General features: G+C 41.9%; 1 protein-coding gene across 2 annotated transcripts in view; it reads left to right on the top strand.

The window, feature by feature from the left end:
* Positions 1–12824: 12824 nt before the first annotated feature.
* LOC126281626 (serine/threonine-protein phosphatase 6 regulatory ankyrin repeat subunit A-like) overlaps positions 12825–26758 on the top strand; it is a 74490-nt gene continuing 60556 nt past the window's right edge. The window contains exon 1 of one of the 2 annotated variants that reach the window (XM_049980749.1): positions 12825–13231. The gene's annotated coding sequence lies outside the window, so the exon portion shown is untranslated. The remainder of the gene's footprint in view (positions 13232–26758) is intronic. The other variant, XM_049980750.1, reaches the window with a different exon arrangement.

Genomic DNA, 26758 nt, shown 5'->3' with positions numbered 1-26758 from the left:
TTCTTTCATGTATTCGCAATACATTACATTTGTCTACGTTAAGGGTCAGTTACCACTCCCTGCACCAAGTGCCTATCCGCTGCAGATCTTCCTGCATTGCGCTACAATTTTCTAATGCTGCAACTTCTCTGTATACTACTGTGTGTTACATCAGTAGCAAACGTTGTCCTAATTAAAGATCCCTACACACTCATCTCTTTATCGGTCGCCCCACCAATTCCGTGTCACCCTAGACACGACCGGCCCTGTTGTTGTGATTTTCTTATCTGAGTTCGTTGAGTTTATGTCCGCAGCTGAGTGATCAGTGCGACAGAATGTCAGTCCTAAGGGCCCGGGTTCGATTTCCAGCTGGGCCGGAGATTTTCTCCTCTCAGGGACTGGGTGTTGTATTGTCCTGATCATCATCATTTCATCCCCATCGACGCACAGGTCGCCGAAGTGGCGTCAAATCGAAAGACTTGCACCCGGCGAACGGACTGCCCGATGGGACGCCCTAGTCACACGACAATTTACTTTTTATTGTCTTTATGTTCTACGAAGTCCCGCTTGGTTTTACACCGAAACAAAAACTGAGGTTCGCCTCGGCAAGGAAGCGAGTATCGATTAACCCTTTCGGTCGTGGCGTCCTCATATAAGGACATACTAAATAAATGCTTAGTATATTAAAATTCGTTACATTTCACCATTTTTAATTGTTGTCCTCAAATTGTCACATGCAGAGAGTTTATTTGAGAACAGCGTCGACATCTCCTGTCAATCTGTGGTACCACAAAACAAAACTGAATGTGTACAGTCACATGGTCGTTTGCCAATAATATTTGTACCTCCCATCAGCCGATTAATGTCTTCTGAGGCTAGGTAAAAAAAAATATATGTCCTTAGGAAGGTGCAATCTTGAAGATGAAAACTAAAGGTGTCTTTCAGGTTGAAAGGTAAGTGACAAATTTATAACTTTATACATATCTCCAAATGAGGACATTGTCATTGAAGGGTTGTAATAGCATAGAAATTTAGGAGATTATTTCGCTGTCTTGTTAGTTATCTTGCGGTGCTTTCACAATGCCCCGTGTCCAAGACGGACGAAGGCTACTTACAGAAGAAGTTATAGAGCTCCTTAAATCATCTGAAATTGGCAATGTATCCGATGATCCAGGCGATAATTTTGAACAAGAGAGCAATGATGGAGGTAATGTTAACGTTTTATATCATACGGTATACTGAAAGCTGAGTAGCCCAGACGCAAAGCCCGCTAACTGCATGATAAGTGACACTGAGGTAATCACGACATACTCGTCCCATCCAAACGACAGTGCATTGCGAGCAAGAGTGTTATTGTTGTGTAAGAATTTGTTACAGCGCAGCCAACCTAAAGCTGAACAAGAAAAATATCAATTCTAATCGTAACAGCCTACCGGGGTGGCCGAGCGGTTCTAGGCGCTACAGTCTGGAACCGCGCGACCGCTACGGTCGCAGGTTCGAATCCTGTCTCGATCGTGGCTGTGTGTGATGTCCTTAGGTTAGTTAGGTTTAAGTAGTTCTACGTTCTAGGGGACTTATGACCTCAGAAGTTAAGTTCCATAATGCTCAGAGCCATTTGAATCATTTTTTAATCGAAACAGACTGAAAGGTAGCTTTCAATGTCCAGATTGGTAAGTCTGATGTCTGTTAACGTGCTCTGTATCCGGACATGTCAAGGCGGCAGCCACGTCTATTGGGCATTTAGCAGGCTTTGCACCCGAAGACATACAGTTAGCTGCTTTTGAAACCGAACACGATTTTCGGCAGCCATTTTCGACGGTTTATTGCTGGTTTTGCAACCTGAAAGTGGACGCATGTTTGCTCATGCAATTGATATTTCATGCGTAAATACATGAATTGAGTACAAGATAAACGCATCAGAATTAGGTGCTCCTAAAAGTAAGACCTTTAATTTGCTTCACTGTAGGGCAAGTGTGGTCAAAGTACTGACAAAAATAGATAATCCAGCTGCCAGGAAAAAGTGAGAGTTCATGTACTTCAAAATGAGCCAATGCGGAAGGTCGCCAGAAGCTGAAGTTCGATTGGACGACGTTAGGCATCTTCCAGTGATCAGTGACATCGGGCTACGAAGGCAAAACCAAATTTTACTATGTAAAATGTAACATTCACTTATGTCTGTATAAAAAAATTGTTTCTTTGATTATCATTCTTCATAAGTGTAAGACCATACTTTATGTATATAATCATTAAGTAAGCTTTGTGTAATGTATGATATATTGGTGAAATAAAATCAAGTAAAACACTTTGGCTTTTCGACTTACACTGCACCCACTTGAACAGAATGTCCCCCCACCCCTTCCGGGGGCACCTCGTAATATTTTATACCTCTGAAAAATCATAATTTAATTCGAAGAACGGGATAGAAAAGCCATTAATTTTTTCAGGAAAAAAATAATTCGTGACCGGAAGCGTTAATGTAAAGAGAGAAATTAATCCACGCTCTGTTACTTAAGGAGATGCAAGGCTATGATTTCTTAATTACCTAAAAATGGATGAAACGTGCATTTTGAAGCCACTGAATATCATCAAACCATTTTTAGCGGAAATGAATATTGTCATGAGAGCGTACAGCCGTAAGCTGCGAGGAGAGACAGCTACATTGCGTTTTCTGGTCACTGGCTGAAGTTAAGAAGACCTCATATTCAGTGCTGTTGTATCCTCTCAATTATTACCCAAAATGTTTCCTGAAACTTGCAGCGTGGTTTATAATTGGTTGAGGAAATACATCATCGTAAAGCAAAATAAATAAAACGAAATAGGTTGTGCCTATTTTATTAATTTATTTATGTATGTAGAATAAAAGATGCCCTGTATGTATAAGAAACTCATTTCAGGCTGGATGAAGAAAAACATACTTGTTGTGGCTCAAACCATCTAATAAATCCAACAACAGTTACATAAGAAATGAACCATGTAGCAACTGTCAGAACTGTGAAAAATTCCAGAGGTTGCTCTTAAGAGCAGAAGGCTTGGATATAGGCTGGGCTTTTTTAATACTTACAGTAAAGCAGCAAGTATACTTTATGAATAGATATCCATGACTGCTTATATTTTAGTTTTTGGGTTTTACTTCCTGTTGGATCTTCACCACCCGTCGCTAGTAGGATACCTAAGGTTCAAAAGGGCTCTAAGCACTATGGGACCAACATCCGACGTCATCAGAACTACTTAAACCTAAGTAACCTAAGGACAGCACACACATCCATGCCCGAGGCAGGATTCGAACCTGCGACCGTAGCAGCAGCGCGGTTCTGTTCTGGAGCGCATAGAACCGCTCGGTCACAACGGCCGGCCTGGGCGCCTAACAGATGCACCATTCTCTGAATGCTATACAACTATTCATACAAATAACATTAGTAGTTTTATTTCTCGAAAGCAGTTGACAATACTTAACTTTGAGATTTACAAGTTGTTTGTTGTGGTCTTCAGTCCAGAGACTGGTTTCATGCAGCTCCCCATGCTACTCTATCCTGTGCAACGTCTTCATCTTTCAAACCTACTGCAACCTACATCCTTCTGAATCTGTGTAGTGTATTCATCTCTTGGTCTCCCTCCACGATTTTTACCCTCCGCGCTGCCCTCCAATACTAAACTGGTGATCCCTTGATGCCTCAGAATATGTGCTACCAACCGATCCCTTCTTCTAGCAAGTTGTGCCACAAATTTCTCTTCTCTCCATTTCTGTTCCATACCTCCTAATTAGTTATGTGTTCTACCCATCTAATCTTCAGCATTCTTCTGTAGCACCACATTTCGAAAGCTTCTATTCTCTTCTTGTCCAAAATATTTATCGTCCACGTTTCACTTCCATATATGGCTACACTCCATACAAATATTTTCAGAAACGACTTCCTGACACTTAAATCTATACTCGATGTTAACAAATTTTTCTTCTTCAGAAACGCTTTCCTTGCCATAGCCAGTCCACATTTTATATCTTCTCTACTTCGACTGTCATCAGTTATTTTGTTCCCCAAATAGCAAAACTCATATACTACTTTAGGTGTCTCATATGCTAATCTAATTCCCTCGGCATCACCTAATTAGCCTGCATTCCATTAACCTCGTTTTGCTTTTGTTGATATTCATCTTATATCCTTCTTTCAAGACACTGTCCATTCCGTTCAACTGCTCTTCCAAGTCCTTTGCTGTCTATGACAGAATTACAATGTCATCGGCGACCCTCAAAGTTTTTATTTCTTCTCCATGGATTTTAATACCTACTCCGAATTTAATATGTTTCCTTTACTTTTTGCTGAATATACAGATTGAATAACATCGGGGATAGACTACAACCCTGTCTCGCTCCCTTCCCAACCACTGCTTCCCTTTCATGCCCCTAGACTCTTATAAGTGCCATCTGGTTTCTGTACAAATTGTAAATTGCCTTTCGCTCCCTGTATTTTACCCCTGCGACCTTTAGAATTTGAAAGAGAGTATTCCAGTCAACGTTGTCAAAAGTTTTCTCTAAGTCTACAAATGCTAGAATCGAAGGTTTTCATTTTCTTAATATATCTTCCGGCGATTTCTAAGGTAAGTCGTAGGGTCAGTATTACCTAACGTGTTCCAACATTTCTACGGAAATCAAACTGATCTTCCTCGAGATCAGCTTCTACAAGTTTTTCATCCTTCTGTAAGGGATTCGTGTTCGTATTTTGCAGTCGCGGCTAATTAAACTGATAGTTCGGTAATTTTCACATCTCTCAACACCTGCTTTCTTTGGGATTGGAATTATTATATTCCTCTCAAGTCTGAGGGTATTTCGCCTGTCTCATACATCTTGCTCACCAGATGGTAGAGTTTTGTCAGTACTGGCTCTTCCAAGGCTATCATTAGTTGCTTTGGAATGTTGTCTACTCCCGGGGCCTTGTTTCGACTTAGGTCTTTTGTGCCTTGTCAAACTCTTTACGCAGTACCATATCTCCTATTTCATCTTCATCTACATTCTCGTCCATTTCTATAATATTGTCCTCAAGAACATCGCCCTTGTGTAGACCCTCTATACAGTACTTCACATTTCTGCTTTCCCTTCTTTGCTCAGAACTGGGTTTCCATCTGAGCTCTTGATATTCATTCAAGTGGTTCTCTTTTCTCCAAAGGTATCTTTAATTTATTGTAGGCAGTATCTATCTTTCCCCTAGTGATATGCGCCTCTACATCCTTACATTAGTCCTCTAGCCAACCCTACTTAGCCATTTTGCACTTCCTGTCGATCTCATTTTTGAGACGTTTGCCTGGTTCGTTTACTGCATTTTTATATTTTCTCCTTTCATCAATTAAATTCAATATTTCTTCTGTTACCCAAGGATTTCTACTAGATCTCGTCTTTTTACCTACTTGATCCTTTGCTACCTTCATTATTTCATCTCTCATAGCTACCCATTCTTCTTCTACTGTATTTGTTTCTCCCATTCTTGTCAATCGTTCCCTAATGCTCCGCCTGAAACTCTCTACAACCTCTGGTTCTTTGAGTTTATCCAGGTCCTATCTCCTGAAATTCCCACCTTTTTGCAGTTTCTTCAGTTTTAATCTTCAGTTCATAACCAATAGATTGTGGCCAGAATCCACATCTGCCCCTGGAAATGTCTTACCATTTAAAACGTGGTTCCTGAGTCTCTCTCTTACCATCATATAACCTATCTGAGACCTTCCAGTATTTCCAGGCTTCTTCCATGTATATGACCTTCTGTTATGATTAAGTTATGCTCTGTGCAAAATTCTACCAGGTGGCTTCCTCTTGCATTTCTTAGCCCCAATCCATATTCACCTTCTCTTTCTTTTCCTACTGTCGAATTCCAGTCACCCATGACTATTAAACTTTCGTCACTACCTGAATAATTTCTTTTACCTCATCATACATTTCATCAGTCTCTCCGTCACCTGCGGAGCCAGTCGGCATATAAACCTGTACCACTGTGGTGGGCGTGGGCTCCGGCCATCAGTTTCAAACGCCGATTCTCTAAACGTCTCCTTCCCGCCAGGAGTTCCCATTTGAGTTCCCGGAGCATCTCCACAACACATGTTGTCTGAACCTACAGGTAATAAACCTAGCAGCGTCACTTTCAGACTAACAGCTAGCCAGTTATGCGTCCGAACTGCAACCGTGCTCTACGCGCTCCATTCGGGGATCAGTGCAGCTTCCGGACTGGGCGCCGTAAGAGCCAGTGCTGCCTGCACGGGAATGTGCGAGGTGGCTGACGACGCAGCAGCCGACAGCGGTCGCGGAGTGCACACACGGGAGTACAGGAAGCGGCCAACATGTCTGCCCTGCAATGGGTGCTAAACGCGATCAGAAGGTTACGAGCAGACAGTCATGCTCACGTCCATTTTTTTATGGTATTTCTTGCGCAATCAGAAAAAGCTATCTATTTAATTACTGCTTTTCGATGTATTTTATAAGACCTACATCTTCTGAAACAGTAGATAATGATGAGATTTTCCCATAAAATAAAAGAGAGATCGAACCATATAAATTGATCTGTTTAAATGAACAGAATATCCGTTGCTATGTAACTGACATTTATTTGACTTTACCATCTTGGGATCCTTCCTCGCCTGCGTAGACTGAGTCCTTTCCCTGTGTATTTCCAGCTGGGGGAGGGAAGGGGGCTGAGACATTTACCAGATTGGGGGGGGGGGGTAGTTGATCTATCGATTTAATTTATTAGTGGGAGGGAGCTACTCGAATAACTCAGTCCTGATAGCATGTGTGTATTGGCAAGAGGGAGGAGAGAGGGTTGTAGGTTTCCTGAGGGGTGGGGGGGGGGGAGGGGGATGGGTGTGAAGTTTCTTAGTGGGACAGGTAATCTCCAGGGGGTAATGAATCAACCCCAAGGGTGTCATAAACCACTTAGCAGAGCAATAGGTTAAGGTCGTAAATCAACCAGCTGTCTCAATTTAACTACTTTGCATATCAATTGGATATCAAAAGTGTGTCAGAACATAGTTTATCGCCCTACTCATGTAGTTCTCTGAACCCCTCCCGCCCAAAATATGCTGATCGCAAAACACTTGTTGGAGTTTAGTGCTCACAAATATTTTTTTTTTTCTTCTGGGACTTTCCCCAAATATGGCAGTAAAGTCACCAGAAAGTGATAATTCAGATCTTCGTTTCGAGAAACTGAGTTCCTTTCCATGAACATTTGTTATTTTTTGTCCTTCAAGCATCGTCATTTTTTTAACTGCAGTAGCATTATTCATTTCGGCACTATCTTTCTGGGGAGTAGCAAAGTTTTGAATGGCATAGTTTCATTCGATGTTTTGTAGGGTGATTCTGGTTCGTTTTCAGGGGGATCAGGGGAAAAAAATTAGTAGTTGAATTCTGGGTGTCGGCATCAAACGTCTCGCTCTGGACATTACCCTGCAATTGTCTCTTTTGAAACTTGTCCTTCAAAGTCTCCATGCTTTTGAAATGGGCCGACTTAGACTCTTTCATGCTTCCACCTTCGCCTCCACTCCGTGTTTTAGGATTCTTGCTCAAGTCCTTGCGAAACGTGTAACTCAAACGTCGCCTCTTTGTTTTCGATGCTTCGTCTGAAATTAGTGAAAAAAAAATGATCAATGTTTTTAATTGTAACCTAGTGTAATGTTCGTGCTTTGAATTATTGTCTTACTGGATATGTTGACTTAATGTATAGTAGTTATTTCTTATTACAGATTTCTATCGACTGGGATGTCATTCCGAGCTTCACAAGCTGTTCTCGTGCACTAGACTCATGAATTTATCGTAATGCATGGTGAAATAAACAAATTAATCGAAATTCAACGCACGAAAACATCCAAAACAGACACAGGTCGCACGAAAAATATCAAACTTGTTAGAACGCTAAACTGCTTCTGATGACGTCATGGATCCTCTGACGTATTCGTCGGTGCCAGCTTAAACGTTCTCTCTGGAAAACAGGTGTGTGTGTGTGTGTGTGTGTCCGGGCGAACTAGTCCGAACTCACTAGAACACATTTTCGTGGGAACTAGCGTCAGTAGGAAACGTAGCCTTACGCTAAGACTACACGGGCGTTCTTGAACGCAACAACTCTACAGAAATACCTCAACGTTCTCTTACTGCAGTCACTTGGTACACCATACGTTAAATAAGGCACCGTTTTATGCGGTTATTGACGCAGGTTTGGGAGCACGACGGCTACACGATATATTGTTAACGCCATTTCCTTTGTAGCGGGATCCATTGTGCACCGACTGGAGTGTAGGACGCGTGTCGAAAACTGAGAAGTACAGTGACAGAACTGAGCATAACATCGAAAGCGATTATTTCGTTGTTGGTTGTCAGACGGCGGTACGTGGGGAAAAAAAGAAAAACAGAGCAAAAACACCCATTAATTGCAGATTGGCTTCGCAAAGGAAGTTCATAAATATATGTGAAACACTGAAGAATTATCCAACCTGGTTTCTCTATCATCGTATGTCGACACAGTCATCTGAGCATTTCCTTTCTGCAGTACGTGGAAAACTTGCACGCAGACTTAGGAATACGCGAGAGCTCAATCTTGTGTCTTATAACGATTTTTGTAATCAGTGCGCGAACATCACAAACGTTTGTGCTTTTCAGCCTCCATTATAAGCACTTCACTGCCGGTAGACAGCACTGTTGAGTGCCGGGGTACCGGCGAGTACTGAACAACTCGCCAACACTCGAGCTGACCAGTAGCCGCTCTGCCGCTACACCGCGCAATTCAGCGCACGTGTGGCCGCTACCGCTTGCGTCTTTTGGCCCAAGAAAATGTGCCCTGGCCCATCCGTCTACGGTACGACCTCGAGAACACACTTGTCTTTCGACAGTGTGCGTTAATTTCTTACCGTGTAGTCACGTCACATACCGTAACACCGGGTCCTTATTTCTTATTTATCGCACAAAAGTTGCGTTAAAAAACGCCCGTATACCCTATTTTATTATTTATTTATGTGGCCTTCCGAGTAGCACTCGATTTAGCTATCAATGACACATTGTTACAATGTACATAGAACTGAAGAAAAGAATGCAGAAACGCATACTGACAAGTGGAGAAACTCTGTCCATTATACATTTTCAACAATTAGCTGAAAAGATAGTTAAAATTGTGTTGAGTTAAAGTTCACACCATTCCTGAAATATCTTCAGAAACAAAACAGAAAAATAGAATATGTACACCATTAAAACCTACAGATTGTGCCCAGTATTGTTAAGAAACTTAACAATCCCTTTCTAAAAGCGAATGTCTTTGGCAAATAAAAGACGAGTAGCTGATTGAGCAACTGAACAATGTTTTCAGAAAGTCCAACCGTTCACGGTCAAATTTGGGACACACAAACAAGATGTGGCTGACATGAGCTTCCGACTCTGGGTCACACTCGCGTGCTGACAAAGCGTACACGTTGGTCCGATGTAGATGCTAAAGCATTTTGCACAGGATAGAGTAGCATGGAGAGTTGCATCAAACCAGTCTAAGGACTGAAGACCTCAACAACAACATCGCGTCATAGAAAAACCAACCACCAGAACTGTTTATAAACTACATATTCATTGTCCCGAAATGTAAACAGTAGAAAAAGTAATAAGAATATGTACATATTCCTGGCTACTGAAGAGCCTTGCAAAGAATAAAGGTGGAACGATTATGACACGAAATTTGTGTTTCATTCCGTTGCAATTAGATAGTCCAAAAGTAAATATTGTCAACATACCGTAAACTTTATTTATTTATCGCTTCAGTAGCAAACTAAAAAAACAATATTAGATACTTTACTACATACATACATACATACATTATGGTTTATAAATTAAACTAGTCAAGAATGAAATAAATGATTAGACACAACTGTAAACTGAGGTTATTTGGGCCCTGGGATGTAACTTGGACCCAAAACAGAAAAATGTTTTAAATCAGTACTGGGTGTTCTGTAATGCACGAACACAGCTGATTGACCATTTCGTCGACAGGTAGCAGCACTAGCTAGCGCCCAGTGCCCTCTGCATTGCCGCTGCTTTTCGCGCCTCCTCACAGCTAACGTTACATTGTTGTGTAGTGAAACCAAGGATTTTCGCTGCCGGGGAACTTCCACTTTCACCGCGATTTCCACTGAAGTTGCATGCAAGGTAAAGTAAAACTGACGTTTCAAACAGATTCCTTAACTAAATAACTATTGTTCTAATTATGTAGATAAATAATGCCCAGTAAAATTGATATATTTGTGGAACAGGGTGCTTAAAACCTAATCATGGGGTTACTTGGACCCCACCCCAGCTGTGGGTTCAAGTAGCCCTAAGCATTGTATTTAAATTACACACTTCTAAATTTCACTGAAAATAATGTATATCGTTAAGTTCTGTCAATTTATTTGATTAAATCATTTGTACACTGTTGATGTTTATTTATTTGCAGATCTGGAGTCAAAAAAATGACTCGAAATTACAAAAGATCCCCTGGGAGCAGAACGTATTCGGATTTTACAACAGAAGAATTGCAAGAATATTTAAATGCTGTAAGGTCTGGAGAAATGACTCAACGAGTGGCTTCAGCACACTTAAAAATAAGTAGGTCTAAGATAAAAAGGAGACTGAAGAATGACCGTATGAATAAACCAGGACATCTGACCATTTTTAATTATGAACAAGAGCAGGCTTTCGCAAGCCACATAGATAAAATTTGTGATTTCGGATTCCCGTCTATGAAATGGACTTACGTTTTATTGTCAAGTCGTACCTCGCAATGCATGGAAAAACAGTACAATGTTTCCGAAAGAACCTCCCTGGCACTGAGTGGGTAAAATTGTTTCTGGAGAGGTTTTCCCAGTTATCTGTCAGATTTGCAAACAACATAAAAAGAGCTCGTGCTCCCATCGATGAATCAGTAATTGCCGAGTATTTTGAAAACCTGAGTGCTTTTATTATCCACCAGATAACATTTACAGTTACGATGAAACCAGCATATCTGATGATCCTGATAGGAACAAGATAATTTGTCGCCGAGGTAGCAAATATCCAGAGAGGATAATAAATTCCACAAAGACTAACGTGACTGTCATGTTTTGTGGCAATGTTGCAGGATCATCTCTCCCTCCATACGTAATATATAAAGCAGAACACCTTTGGACAACATGGACAGAAAATGGATCAGTGGGTGCTAGGTAAAACCGAAGTAAGCATGGTTCGATTGACCATGCAATATTTGAAGATTGGTTTATCGTCCACCTCGTGCCTGTACTGAAGAAACAAGAAGGCACTAAGATTGTGATTGGAGATAATTTGCCATCTCATATCAGCTTAAATGTTGTTAAGCTGTGTGAAGAGCACAATATAAAATTTGTTTGCCTGCCACCAAACTCCTCACATATGACACAGCCCCTCGATGTAGCCTACTTTAAGCCTTTGAAAGCTAAATGGAGAGAGATTTTAACCAAATGGAAACAGTCTGAAGCTGGAAAGAAATCAGCGTCTTTGCCAAAAGATCAATTCCCCATGTTATTAAAAGCTGTATTAAACGAGATGGAGCCTAGGTTGCCAAGCAATTTGAAAGCAGGTTTTGAGAAAACTGGCATTGTCCCCACAAATAAGAATGAGCTTTTATCTCGTTTTCCGACACACGATAGATCAGTAAACTTAGACCTTGTTGGAGACGCGTTCTTAGCTTACCTTGAAGAAAAGAGGTGTGAGTTTGTAAAGCCCCAGTCTAGGAAAAGAAAAATCCAAGTTTCACCAGGAAAAAGCATTCGTGTCTCTGATATTCAGCCTGAAGCAGCAGGAAGTTCATCTTCTAAAACGCGAAGAGAAAATGAACGTACAATAAAAACGGCTGCAGAGAAAAAAGTGTCTTCGAAGAAAAAACGAAACTCCACGAAAAAATCATGTGAGGAGTCAACATCTGAGGACGAGGAAGCTTATAGTCTCAGGGACTCCGGAGAAAGCGACTTACTTTCTTTTGAAGATGAAATTTATCTGCCACCCCTTCGCAGTAATCTTCCAGAGAACGAAAATAAAGAAGACGAAGAAATGCTAAAAGGTTCCTTACAAGAGCAGGATTTTGTTCTTGTGGCTTGGAATAATGTTTTACTTCCAGGTCAAGCAATGACTGTCAGTGACAACGGTGCCATTGTTGACTGCGTGACACCGGCAAAGGAAGCCTGGGCATGGCCTTCAGAAAATGACATTTCATTCTACAAATGGTGTGACATTAAAAGAAAAATTAACCCACCCACTTTCATTAGAAGGGGTTTATTTTCAGTGACCATAAACTAACCATATTGTGCACCATAATTTATTATTATGAACATTTACAACACTGTAAACCATTGAATACAGTTTATTATGTATTTTTTGGATATTTTGCAATTAAATGTCAAATTAAATGAACATTCTTCACACCAACATATCTATAAATGTCTTTATTTCCAGAGCCCAGGTCCTACTTGGACCCGATGCACCTTTAAACTGCTTTTTACAAGGAAAATAATGCGTGGGTTCATGTTAGCCAAAATCTGGAGTTACTTGGACCCAAATTTCAATAATTTTTTTACTCACATATAAAAAATAAAATTCGGTCTGAAACAGATGTAAACTGCTAGAAAAATATCACAAATTCAAAAGAATTTAGGATATCGGCATAATTAATGGTTTTAGACTATCATGTGGTACTAAATATGCAAAAATTTTCACTTCTTGGGTCCAAGTAACCTCAGTTTACGGTATCGTAATAGTAGACGGAGAACCTCAATGCGTTCCACCGCCGTAAATAGAGGGCTACAGTCATAATCCACAGGAATCTGAGATGGCTACTGCAGATTTCACCTCAGACGTCAGAGGCAAGTTGGCGTCACGGGAAACATCTGGAGGTAACGGTACGAGGCCTGCCAGAAGAAGCGACTCAGTGGCCGCGTGACGTCACAGCTCTTGGCCAGTGGCGGGGCAGAGCTGAGCGGATGACCAGCGCGTCCTGCCGGCGACCTTGCTCGCGCAGTGGCCGACGCGCGGCTGCAGGCTTTTCCCGGTTCACGGTCGGCGTTGAGAGCTGCGCGCGCAGCCGCCGTGCAGCGCCGCGGGCGAACCCAGCTTCGCTCGCAAACATCCGCGCCAGTGTTGTGTGGCGAGCGGCCGTGTTTGTTTGATCCTGCCCCCCTGCGTACACGATGTTCTTCTGACGCGTGGCCAAAGCCGCCCGGTGTGACCTCCCAACGCCCTGGGAACTGACTCTGCACAGAACACGTGAGTACTGCTATATCTACACTTACACTCTGCAAACCAGTGCGAAGTGCGTGGCAGAGGGTGCTTGCCCCCTGGACGTTAACTGAGGCTTCTGACTGTTCAATTCGCGTACTCGGAGCGAGAAGAACGATTGCTTGAACGACTCTGTACGCTTTGACGGTGCCTACAGGAGTGATGCACAGGGGACTGTGGTGGAGTTCCAGATTCCTCAGTTAATGCTCCGGTCTCGTAACCCTGAGTAGGCCTTCGTGTGATGGTTGGCTTCTACGTTCAAATGCTGCCCATTCAGTTTCTTCAGCATCTCCGTGACATTTTCCCAGCAGGCAAACCTGTGTGCTGCCTTTCTTGCATATCATTTTTCAATATCATTTTTGGTATAGGTCCCAAAACATTTGAGCAACATCCAAAAGTAGGATAGGTCGCACGAGTGTCTTTAAGGCATCTCCTTTGTAGGCTGGTTGCGTTTTCCAAACATATCACTAAATCCAAGTGTGACACCTGCTCTACCCAGGACTGAGCCAATGTTATTGTTCCATCTCATATACCTACGAGGCGGCCGGAGTGGCCGTGCGGTTCTAGGCGCTATAGTCTAGAGCTGAGCGACCACTACAGTCGCAGATTCGAATCCTGCCTCGGGCATGGATGTGTGTGATGTTCTTAGGTTAGTTAGGTTTCATCAGTTCTAAGTTCTAGGCGTCTGATGACCTCAAAAGTTAAGTCGCATAGTGCTCAGAGCCATATACTTAAAGAGTTGTTAGACCAAGAAATTTGAAAAACACGACTGATTCCAAGTATCATTCAATGGTGATGTTGTTGTTAGATATAAAGTTTTTTTTCACATTTTGTGAAGTGCGCAATTTTAAGTTTCCGAACATAGAAAATGAGTTGCCAATCTTCGCGCCAGTTTCAGATCGTATCGAGATCTAACTGAATGTTTGTAGACGTATTTTCAGAGCGACCTCGATCACAGATCACTGCATATCTGCGAAAGGTGTGAGAGTAATATTAATGCTGTATTCCAGCTCATCATCAATCATCCCCATTACGGTCGGAGGAAGGCAATGGCAAACCACCTCCACTAGGACCTTGCCTAGTATGGCGGCGCGGGTCTCCCGCGTCGCTCCCCTACGTTCGGTAAACGGAGTATGGGACTCATCATCATCATCATCAGTATGAGACACTAAATTCTGACTACCAAGAAACCTTCAACCCAGTAACAAAGTTTTTGGGTATGCTACTGAGTCAAATGCTTTCCATAGTAAAGAAACTATATGTTCTTCACTGCTTTGATCTATGGCCTTTAGGATGTTCTGTGAGAAACGCGCGAATTGGGCTTCGTATGACTGATTTATCTGGCAACGATACTGTTGGGAATGTATGTCATTCTGTTTGCGACATCTGCTGATATTTTGCTCCCACACGTTGAAGAGCTATTCTCCCGGCTTTGCTTGACGATTTTACTCATAATACAGCATGTTCCAGCAGTTGCGGAAGTACAGGATCGTATGTTTGTTTTGCGAATCACTGAAATCGCGCTGCAAAGGGCATTTACTGTTGTACAACATGTTTTGTAGTGATGACATTCGTGGAAGGAGCGCGGGAAGTACTGTTGCTTAATTACCTTGGTGCCTGCCGTAATTAATTTTCTTGAAAGCGATACATGGGAGACTGACGATTATATGCAATTTCCGCCCGGAAATCCAGTTCTCGGAACTTTCTAAACACGTTTTTGCAAGATGGTCATCTTTCTTAGTGTCTGCTGTTTGAGGGTTTATCAGCAGTTGCTTTGCATTTTCTCTCGAGGGAAATAACCGTGCTAACTTTCACATCGCTCCTCCGTGCACAATATCGGTGCGTCCTGTCACTCGAGCTACTTTGCAGCCTACACACTTTGGCGGGACGCAGACGTGTTCTATAAGAATGCCCTTTCCTAGTCTAATGAATACGAGCTATTGGTATATTTTGTGAAGTATGATGTTATATGTGACATAGATGGTGAGTGGGATGTTTTCTTTTGTATATTTGTCGTCGGTCGTGTGTTTTGTTTATTGTTTATAATGTGTGGTGTATTCCGTGGTTTGTTAGGTCGGAAAGGCAATCTATAACATCTTATTGTTATTTTTTTAATATACGTTGCACACTTGAAAGTTGTGTGTCCCTATACTTTGAAGTTTTTAAAAGGGTTTGCAGGCGTTTATAGGAATACTAGTCTCGTCCAAAACCATCTAATCTCGTGTATGCTCGACTTATAGGTCTTTAACCCTTTAAGTGACCAAATTATTTCTGGAAGTTGTAGACTTTTTATGGACACTTTATTGGGCCAAGAAACCGTTCATAAAGTCATAGTTTAAATCTTTAAAGTGAGAGTTTAGCCTACGAGTTCAGAAAACTTACTGGGAACTATTGTTCCTACCGAACTCTGGAGTGACTTCATTTGCTAATTTTTTAAAAAAGTATTTCCTTTATTTTTTTAGTACACATTACATTTATATTTGCATTAGTTCGTACTGCCCTTTGAGTTCACTAAGGTGATGTACTATGGAACTTAAAGACGCATGGTGCTACACACAAAGGTACACGACAGTTGCTACACATTATTTTTTGTTCTCTTCTCTTTGTTCTTGGTGCCACATTGGCACATCTTCTCTTTGTTGTAGAGAAATGAGTTCCAACTTTCTCCAGACAAACTTCATCTGGTACTCCAGACACACCTCTCTTTGGTGTTTGAAAATGAACAGGCCTTCCTCTTCTCTTACGACTTGAGAAGCCAGAGATAAGCTGCCTTACCAAGTGCAATCTAAATGTTAGCTGGTTTGCTTCTGTCTTCTGTAGCTTCCACATAACATAGGAATTGACAACTGCCAAATCCACAAGAAAGTAAAAAAGTTTGTGCCACCACTTCCCTGAACAACGGCCTACAGTATACCGTTCAGGCAGATGATCAAATCTATCCACTCCTCCCATTATTTTATTATACTCTGCCACAGCCAATGGGCAGAATACTTCACTTCTGCTTCCACTAACTTACCTTGTAATATTTATGTAATTTTCAGTCAAATCCAGCAAATATACATGAATACTATCTCCCTCATAAATATAAAAGTAGATAAATACAACACAAGTCACTTCACACGCAAAAGGAAAGCACACTATCCAAAAAACGCTGTAGCGGTCGAAGCAGTGGCTCGTATTCACGCGTGAACTGCGCTTCTGCATTTATTGACTCACAAGGTAGAAATACAACAGCTTTCGTCTAACCGTTGACAATCTAAAAGTAGTTAGCACACATTAACAGAGATGGTAGCACAAGTTAGAAGTGGGAACACGGATTACCACTGAACTTACAGTGAAAACAAATAAGTGGAAACTATAGTTCCCACTGGTCACTAAAGGATTTTTGGTAATGTTATCAGCGCGATATCGAATTCTTAATGTACCCCGCTTTTGAAGGCGAGGGGATACTGCAGAAAGAACAATAAACGTCTCTTTGTAGATGCATCTAAATATCTGAAACTTTGTTCTTGTACATTAATGAAGAAATAGATGCCTTCACCAGTTCAGACGACTAATATAAAATACATATTGTAAGTGTATTCAAATGAAGCACGTTTGTAATCGCATGTAGCACTAAATTTTATTCTGCGTGAAATACTCGGCAAAATCAGTAACGATCTAGTCAGTGACTGCCAGATGAAATATTGGAAAAGTCTAACAAGAGGACCGCCCTCTCCTCATCACCGATTTCGTCCGACTTTGTGATATACGCAGGACCTGGCCAGAAAAGCAAGTGACCGAAGTGGGAGTTCCAGAGGGGAAAGCGGTTAGAAACAGGAGCATTTTTGGCGCGGGCCGGGGAGGGGCCTGAGCCATTAAAGTGTAGCCTCGTTTGTCAGTAGCGGTTGGCGTAGCGGAAAAAGTACACAACGGTAATCAGAGGGTCGTGGACACCAAATCACTATGGGGAAATTGCTTAAGTTTTTATTTTCTGTTTGTACGATACTTACAATGCAAATAAACTGAAGTAATTCTGAACATACTTTTTGATATTTTCATTAAAGGCATAAAAAGGAAAGTCCAAGGAAAATTTGCGATTGAAATAAATTTCCAGGAAGAGATTGTAAGGGGTGCGCGAGAACTTCGTGCGTAAAATTACCCTTACAGTTTTACATTACATAATTTATTTGTGCGGAAAAACAAGTTATACATCATACCACAGTTTGGCAGCAAACCGGACGTAACTGGCGACGATATCTAGTGATGGATAATGGACTCTATTCTGATCCAGTCTTCTCGGGGTGGGATTTCTTCTTCTCTGAGATACGAGCAATTTTGTTGAAGCATTTTGATCATGTTCTGTACGTGTTGATAAAAATCACCGCAGGCTTTGCACTAGCGGAGTGCATTTCGGGAGGAATCATTTTAATACTGCATAGTGGCAATCGTTCATCTTGAACAATCTCGTCGTATAGTTGTGGATTCGTTTGTGTTCCCCACGAGCTAATTAACAGAAATTTGTTGCCATGCATGTAGGGCCTCATCACATCAGACAAACAATGTTTGTATAAAGCTGTTTCAAGTTTACCAGGTTTCGACGAAGTAGTGACAACATTCCTACGTTTTGTGACGTATTCATCTACCTTTTTTGAATCTTCTCTCCAAAAGAGCCAGTAGTCTCTTGCAGGCATACGTAGACTGCTTGCAACAATTTTGCAGAACGGGTTGTAGCATATTGCCCTGCGTAGGAGTGAGTAACTGTGTTCCATTTCTGTGTATTTACAATGTAAGCAATGTAAACATTGAAAATTTTAAAAAAAAGTTTTTTCATAAGGATTTGATCTCACCATTCTCTTTCCGCTGGGCCAACCGCCGCTTGGAAATTGCACTAACATAAATGAGTCACGCCACGCCTGTCCCGCGCCAGAAATGCTATTTTTTTCCCCCGCTAATCGTTACGCCATCAGGAAACCCGCTACTGCCACTTTATCTGGCAGTCTTTCATATGAAATAAATTTGGGTGAGATCAGTGATGACGAATGGGCGCGGTCCCCACTGTAAGACGTAACTAATTTTCACTCCTTGTCAATATTATACCGTACTCCTCCAAGAACATCTCACACATAATAAGAAACTAATTCGCAATCTGTGCCGTCACGCGTTCAGCAAAAACGTGCTGCAGGTTGCAGGTACCAGAGAAGTCGGTATTTGCACAACCGTCGTGTTATACTGCGTCATAACGCTGCAATTTTCTTTTGTGTTTCTAAATAGTGAAATGTTACGCCGTGATGAAAACGCCTTACATTGATGAGGCTTCATTGCTGTTAAAAGAACCGACGTAGAAGACAAGCCATTCCCCAGAAAAAGTCTTCACTCTTGAACCAGATCCGTCTTGGACGATATTCATCAAACCCTGCGCCGCTTGCTGTTGATGTTTTTGTTTCAATTATTTCCTGGCGACTTTCCTCCGCGCTGTACATAGATTCTCAGCAAAAATTGCAGTGAGACAGAAAAGCTTTTTTGTTAATCATTAGTGATGCGTGTGCCTGAAAACAGCTCACAGAATCGAATCTCGAATTGCACAAAAATTTGTATACCTTTACCCTAGCCTTCACCTATCAACAGCGCGAAGTTTCGCCAGGAACGACACGTGAATCGGATTCCACATCATACTGTACGTCTCGTTTCACCGACACGATTGCAGGGGTAGGTTAGGAACACGATCGTCGCCGAAGGTCCAGACGGTTGAGCCGCAGGAAATAATAATAATAATAATAATACTATTATTAATAATAATGGGTAGCGAATGTTCCAGAGGCACTAATGCTGGTCACACGGGTCGACTTTGATTATAAGCTGTCTTTTTTTTCTGCTGGCTTCGAAGTTAAACTCTGAAATAAGAGTTTCACAGTGGCGGATCGAGCAAAATTTTATGACTGTGCTACAATGTGGTGGCCTCTAATCTTTACCGGATATATAAATTTTACATATACAAACTGAATTTCTAGGAATAAAAAGTGTCGGTAACAGCGGGATTTGAACTCGACTCGACCAATTGAGGGTGTGTTGGACCACATGGCCACGGGTCTGTTTAGACACCAGATCCTCAAAATTCCCTCAAACTCTACACTTGCGCAGTGCGCTACGTGCAGCAGAAAGAAAAATATCAGTATGGTAGTGTGGGCAACATAGCACTCATACTGGAAGGGATGGCGTCTCATCAGAGCATGCGCAGTCGAAAACGGATAGCCGCTTCCCTTGTCAGAGTTGATCGTAGTGCGGCTGACCGCCATTAAGGCAATCGGTTTGTAGTTATCGCGGAGGGAGCGCTAAAAAACAAGTTCTCATTCATTTTATTTGTGTACAAGCACTGTTCGAACAACAGTGGCATAGTTTGAGACATCCGGTACACACTCGAAGAGACATGGCACAATTTTAGTGCAAAATTACATTGTTCTGTAGCACACCAACATATGACTGGCTGCTACTGGAGCCTGGATAGGCGGTAAGACCGTACTCCATGAGGTGATGGACTGCAGGTTTGAGTCCCGCTCCGGCGCACAGTTTTAACGTCTGTAAATTTGAATGTATTTAGATATATTTGTCCTTACTTTGAACAACTTGCGAATCAAACTCGTGAAAACATGTTTGCTCAGTACGCATGAATTTCTCGTTTTGTCTTAGGACCTACAGGGGAAATGTGAGGTCATGCGTGTTTTCAACTTTTTGTCGCTTCTTAATGGTACGCTGACATATTTAAACCATATATTTGACTCCAGCGTCGTTTCAGTAATTCTGTACTCAAGAGTCTAAATGATTACCTGAACTGCTGCGTATTATGCAGAGCGATTAAAAAAAAAAAAACCACAACTTTAGGAATTTAAAACTCTGCAACGACAAAAGGCAGAGCTAAGCACTATCTGTTGGCGAATTAAGGGAGCTATAAAGTTTCATTTAGTTGTACATTTGTTCGCTTGAGGCGCTGTTGACTAGGCGTCAGCGTCAGTTGATGCTAAGATGGCGACCGCTCAACAGAAAGCTTTTTCTGTTATTGAGTACGGCAGAAGTGAATCGACGACAGTTGTTCAGCGTGCATTTCGAACGAAGTATGGTGTTAAACCTCCTGATAGGTGGTGTATTAGACGTTGGTGTAAACAGTTTACAGAGAATGGGTGTTTGTGCAAAGGGTAAAGTTCTGGATGGCCGAGAACGAGTGATGAAAATGTAGCACGCATCCAGCAAGCATTTGTTCGCAGCCCAGGAAAATCGACTCGCAGAGCTAGCAGAGAGCTGCAAATTACACAATCAACTGTATGGACAGTCCTACGAAAAAGGTTAGTTATGAAACCTTATCGTCTGAAATAGGTTCAAGCACTGTCTGCAGCTGATAAGATTAAAAGAATCGATTTCTGTGATTTTATCCTTGCTGAAATGGAAACAGATGAATCTTTCGTTTCAAAGATTGTGTTTAGTGATGAAACAACTTTCCACACTAACGGGATAGTCAACCGTCACAATGTCTGTATATGGGGCACTGAGAATCCGCGGGAAACAACTCAGTATGAACGTGACTCGCCTAAGGTGAACGTTTTCTGTGCCATTTCAGCAATAAAGTTTTTGGTCCCTTTTTCTTCGAAGGTGCTACTGTAACTGGACTACAGTATCTGGAGATGTTAGAGAATTCGCTGTTCCCTCAGGTCGAACAAGAAACACAACAATTCATATTTCAGCAGGATGGAGCGCCACCACATTGGCACTTATCTGTCCGTAACTACCTAAACGTCAACTACCCGAGGCGATGGATCGGCCGCCAGGCAGCCCGTGACAGAGGACTTCATCACTGGCCTCCAAGAAGCCCTGATCTTGCCCTGCGATTTTTTCGTATGGGGGTATGTTAAGAATATGGTGTTTCGGCCACCTCTCCCAGCCACCATTGATGATTTGCAACGAGAAATAACAGCAGCTATCCAAACTGTTAGGCCTGATATGCTACAGAGAGTGTGGAACGAGTTGGAGTATCGGGTTGATATTGCTAGAGTGTCTGGAGGGGGCCATATTGAACATCTCTGAACTTGTTTTTGAGTGAAAAAAACCTTTTTAAATACTCTTTGTAATGATGTATAACAGAAGGTTATGTTTCTTTCATTAAATACACATTTTTAAAGTTGTGGTATTCTTTTTTAATCACCCTGTATTTACCCATATTCAAAGCTAAGGCCGTAGTGGATGGCAACATAGGCTCGCGCAGAGGGGGCGAAAAAAGTAAACAAGAACGACGTCTAAAGAATTGTTCACGGGAGGTACGTGCCCTCTCTTAACCCCGGTGCCCCTGCTCTGTACCAACGAGAGCCAGCATTTCCGTCAGCCCGCGACTGTAAACACAGGCTGTTGTCCATGTCATTTCGTCAAAGTAGGTTCATAAAGAAACGACTGTTAGCGAGCATAAGGCTCTCTCTAACACTGTTTTGGTGGCAGCAGTGGGATTGGTTAACACAGCTCACTCGTGTTCAGCAATAGTTCTTGCTTCTAGGATCATAGAAGTCGTCGGCGAACGGATGCCGAGGCAAATATGCTGTTTTGAAACCACGAATTGTTCATCTTTGGCTATCTGCGCCTAATAAACCTTCACCAGAGCGCCCTTAGCTGACACGTTTCAGGGTTCCTGCTGGGCCCCTGTAGCTAACAAAACGTCGCGGAACACACAGTCCACACTGCACGTCGGCCCAGCAGGCTATTCCCTACTTCTTACCGTTCCTCGTTTCCACTGGTACACCGACTACTGACGAGACCCAGATAAACTGCTCAGAGCAACTTCTGTACCAACTGCGTATCTAGAAACTGTACATTTCATCTAGTCCCGGAGGTGTCCAATCAGGTGGCAGTCGGCATCGATTGCAGGCCATTCCATTACACTGGTTCCCGACTGCTGCGCCACGGTGTTCACGAATTGAACGCAATGTACATCTGCGATATCATCTCGAGAGACGAACCCGTCGCCGAAATATTGACTTGTAGGGCTGGCTAATTGCTTGGAGGATCCTGTCCCGACACTGCCCAACCTTTAAACTGACACCGATAATGGCGAGGGGTGTCAGAATCCCTTCCAATATACCGACCCGAAACACGACAGAGCCCCTCGCAGCTGAACCAGTGAGATGGCACGCCCGAGACGCGCACGGGTCTACTGGCCGCCACGCCTGTCCCATGACTCATCAGGCGTCGGACACTCTCTGCACTCGACAGTCAAGCCGACGCTGCTCATTTAGTTTCCATTCGTGGTGCTTACTTGCATACTTTCTCCGCGCACTACGATGCTGGAGGCGGGTCTGTGTTCCTAAGATACGTTTAGAAATCAAGAGTTCGTGTAGAGTAGGTTTCGTGCTCTTGATAAACACACAGCTGGTCTGAATCATACTTAATGAACAGAAAACAAAAAGTTGTGCTGAATAACACAAATAATGTTTGGAGGGTGGTAAATTCTAGTGAACAGGGAGTTATTACAAAGGGAGTCCCACAGTGTTCAATTTTGGGTCATCTGCTGTTCCTTATTCATGTGAATGACCTCTCACTTAACCTTCAGCAAGCAGAATTGGTACTTTTTGCAGATGACACGAGTGTTATAATAAATCCCATTCCTGAAAAAGCAGTTGAAGATATTGTGAAGGATGTCTTTCAAAGAATTAAGTGCTTCTCAGAAAATGGACTCTACCTTAATTTTGAAAAAAACTCACTATATCCAGTTCTGTACACCGAATAGTCATACCTACAATTTATGTAGCATATGATCAGGACTCAGTTAACAGGGTAGATTTCTCCAAATTTTTGAGTGTTCGCATTGATGACAACTTGAGCTGGAAGAAGCATATTACTGAGCTTCTCAAACAATTAAGTTCAGCTTCTTTCGCTCTTCGTATAATCGCTAGTCGTGGTAATAAACAGATCAGCCTCCTAACGTACTTTGCATATTTCCACTCCATAATTTCTTATGGGTTGGGTTTCTGGGGTAGCTCACAACTTAGATACAAAGTATTGATTGCACAAAAGAGTGCAGTGAGAATAATTAGTGGTGTTCACCCAAGGACGTCATGTAGTCACCTATATATATTCGCGAAGAACAGTGATGTTTATACGTACAAAACTAGAGGGAAAAAATGACCTTTCCTATCCGTTACTGAAGCTGCCAGTTATTTAAAAAAAAGAGTACATTATTCAACAACAAAAATCTTTGATCATTTGCCCAACAACATAAAGTGTCTGGCAGGTAGCAGATCAAGTTTTAAACCTAGCTTAAAATCATTTCTTTTGGACAGTTCCTTCTATTACATGGACGAGTTCCTGTTTCAAAACTGGTAAAATAAATAAATAAATTTTACCTCCAAATGTAGTTGCATGTGTAGAACTAAAAATTTCAGTAATATTAATATTAGCACTATTCATATATTCCACATCATATCGATAAAATAATAGTGAAAATGATCTACAGAACATGACATAACTAAACTACACAAATCGCAGTGCCTTAAAAACTCTAAGCGCCGATATATTTAATTTATTAACGAAAACAGAATTTCGTTGTGTAGAGAAATATATCTGCAAGAGTGAGGAAAGCTGTTATTACTTGTGGTGTGTGTGTCGTAATCAACTGAAAATGTTGCAATATGTAAATAACTTGTAGCATGTTGTTTCATATAATAATCTGTGGGCTAAATATTTCAAGATATTAGGTGAAGTTGACATATCCTATATTAAAAGTACTTACGTCGCACATAATGTAATGAAATGGGATCAAAATAAGTTAATCATTTTACCAATGTAAGTATTTTTTCTAATCTAAACGTGTTGTCTCTAAAGCACCTCTGCTCTAGAACTGGTCCGAATGTGACCTTGTGTCTTAATATGCGAACAGTCAGTGTCTAAATAAAGAGCACATAGGTCGCTGTTTATTCCATAACTATACATTTTCTATTGCAGTTGCTTGCACCAAGCTCATTAAGAAAAATGGTTGGCAGCAAGACTAAGCAAATTTCATCTCAACTGCTTCCATGATGAGACTATCTCAGTAGCTGGGACTGCATTCCGGAATCAGGTTGGCCGGTACCAAGACAGTAGCAAATTAGCTCGTTTGTGTACGTGAGTTTGACGTTCATGCTGTGGGCCAGCCGCCCTCAAAGAGGGTGGCGCGTAGATAGTAAGAGGGGGGCGCCGGCTTTCACTGAAACATGTTTATTTCGTATTATGAAAGAAACGGAATTTCTGCGAACAGCTTGTCATTTCGATGAACCAAGTTAGGAAGCTCCACCATTGTTGATTTGTTGTCTTGTTCCACAAGAACGGTCCAGCAGTAACGCCGAGAAAAGTCGAGAGTAACATTTTATCTCTCAGCCCCTGTCACCGATCACTCGCAGTCTTAACTACTTGCCAAAGATTAACAACCACTAAAATCAGAACATTTTCCGCAATGGCATTAGTCAAGACGGAACATCAGTCTAGGCCGTAGCAGGGAAGGGAACTGAAGTCACTGTTTCAAAGATAAAACCAAAACTGGATGTGGTTTCTTAACAAAATCAATCGCACACGTCACACCATCATACCAAATGTGAAAGTGTCAGAAAATTTCAGAATTTTGAACCGTATGCATTTTCACTCTATTATTATTATTATTATTATTATTATTATTATTATTTATTTCTTATAGGCATCGGTTTCTTCCATCGTTGCTATGTAGTCGCTGTGGTTATCCAATATGTAATCTTCTTCTTTAGTGTGTTATTTTCATCATTATTATTTGATGATCAATTTGAATACGACATCTTTTGAAATCGGGATTTAAATTTTGACTAATGTCCTGTCGTTACTTGTGCGTTGTGAATGTACAAACCCCCGTTACTAGATGCATAGGTCTAGTATACAAGGATTGCTTTGTAGAGAGCGAGCGCGCAACATGGTGTGCGATTAGCGGAAGCCCGTGGCGCGCCCACACGAGATTTGCGACGGTCGGTGTGATGTCTTCGCCTCTGGGTGACCACGTGGCCCGTAGCGTGGGGCATTCTTTGATTTTTCCCGCATTACGCGGAAACTGTGTAACTTACGGTGCAGAGCGATGCGGCAGTGGACTGTGGTCAGCAGTACGCACCTTCTGAAAGACCGATCTTTATTTCAAGTTACAAGGCGCAAAAGTTATAGTAACCTCAAAATCAGTTAATATCACTAATACTGAAAGATTAACAGAAAAAGTAAATAACAACCTACAGCGATGAGCGAGCACTCATTAAAAACGTTTCGTCAAAGCGGATCGAGTGCCGTAGTCATATTTTAAGACTGATAAATAATTAAGCCCATAAAAATGGCTCTAAGCACTATGGGCTGCTATAAACGAAAATTACTCAATTCGAAGAGAACCCCAAGTCCCACTGTCCTCTTTGTTCTAACAGTTTTGGCGCGAGGTCACACTTCGCCACATGTTCACTTACGTCGATGTATATACCTCGTAAATCGTACTCACACAAATAGTCGTAGCACTTCCAGTTCACCAAATATATGCTTGTACACTTGCACCGTTAAACAATACTCTTTGTCGAAATAACTCGGTGCGAAAAAGAATTCTCAAACGACCACATGGGCCACCCTCAAGTGGGACTTGCCCGCCACCCATCCTCCAAAACGACTGACCAATGACTGACCCTGGCAAAGATAGCCACTCGCTTATATAGGTTCGGACATCAACCCCCTCATTATGCAAGTACCAGTCTCACCAGTTAAGGTTACAAATTGTGTTACATACATCCCTCAACAGAAATAGCTACACCATCGGAACCACGTTAAAAAGTACATCTTATCTACTATCTTACATTAATTTCTAGGATTATTCTGTCGCCCGTAAATCAAGTCTTAGTTTTTGCAAAATTTCACCACTTGCGCAAATTTGTTTGTTGACATCTGTACTGCAAAGTTTTAACATAGAACTGCATATAGCACCGTTTTTAGACGTAATCTATAGCGATCTACACATTGCGCTGCTCAAAAATCTGCATATCTATAATAATTAATTATGGGCGATAAATGTTAATAATAATTTGCAAACAATGAAAACTATTGCAAGTTAACTAAACATATTTCCCTCAAACTTTGTTTTTTGCTCTTTATGGGCTTAGTCGGCCGTGGTGGCCGAGCGGTTCTAGGCGCTTCAATCCGGTACCGTGCTGCTGCTACGGTCGCAGGTTCGAATTCTGCCTCGGGCTTGATGTATGTGATGTCGTTAGGTTCAAGTAGTTCTAAGTTCAGAGGACCGATGACCACAGCTGTTCCGTGGCTGCGGTTACCCTTGAAGCAGCATCACAGACAGGACCGCCTGCGATGGTGTACTCAATGACGAACCTGGGTGCACGAATGGCAAAACGTCATTTTTTTCGGATGAATCCAGATCCTGTTTACAGCATCATGATGGTCGCATCCGTGTTTGGCGACATCGAGGTGAACGCACATAGGAAGCGTGTATTCGTCATCGCCATACTGGCGTATCACCCTGCGTATGGG

Source organism: Schistocerca gregaria, chromosome 7 (assembly GCF_023897955.1).
Source record: "Schistocerca gregaria isolate iqSchGreg1 chromosome 7, iqSchGreg1.2, whole genome shotgun sequence".
In the NCBI taxonomy this organism is placed as follows: Eukaryota; Metazoa; Arthropoda; class Insecta; order Orthoptera; family Acrididae; genus Schistocerca; species Schistocerca gregaria.
This window is presented reverse-complemented; position numbering and strand designations above follow the sequence as displayed.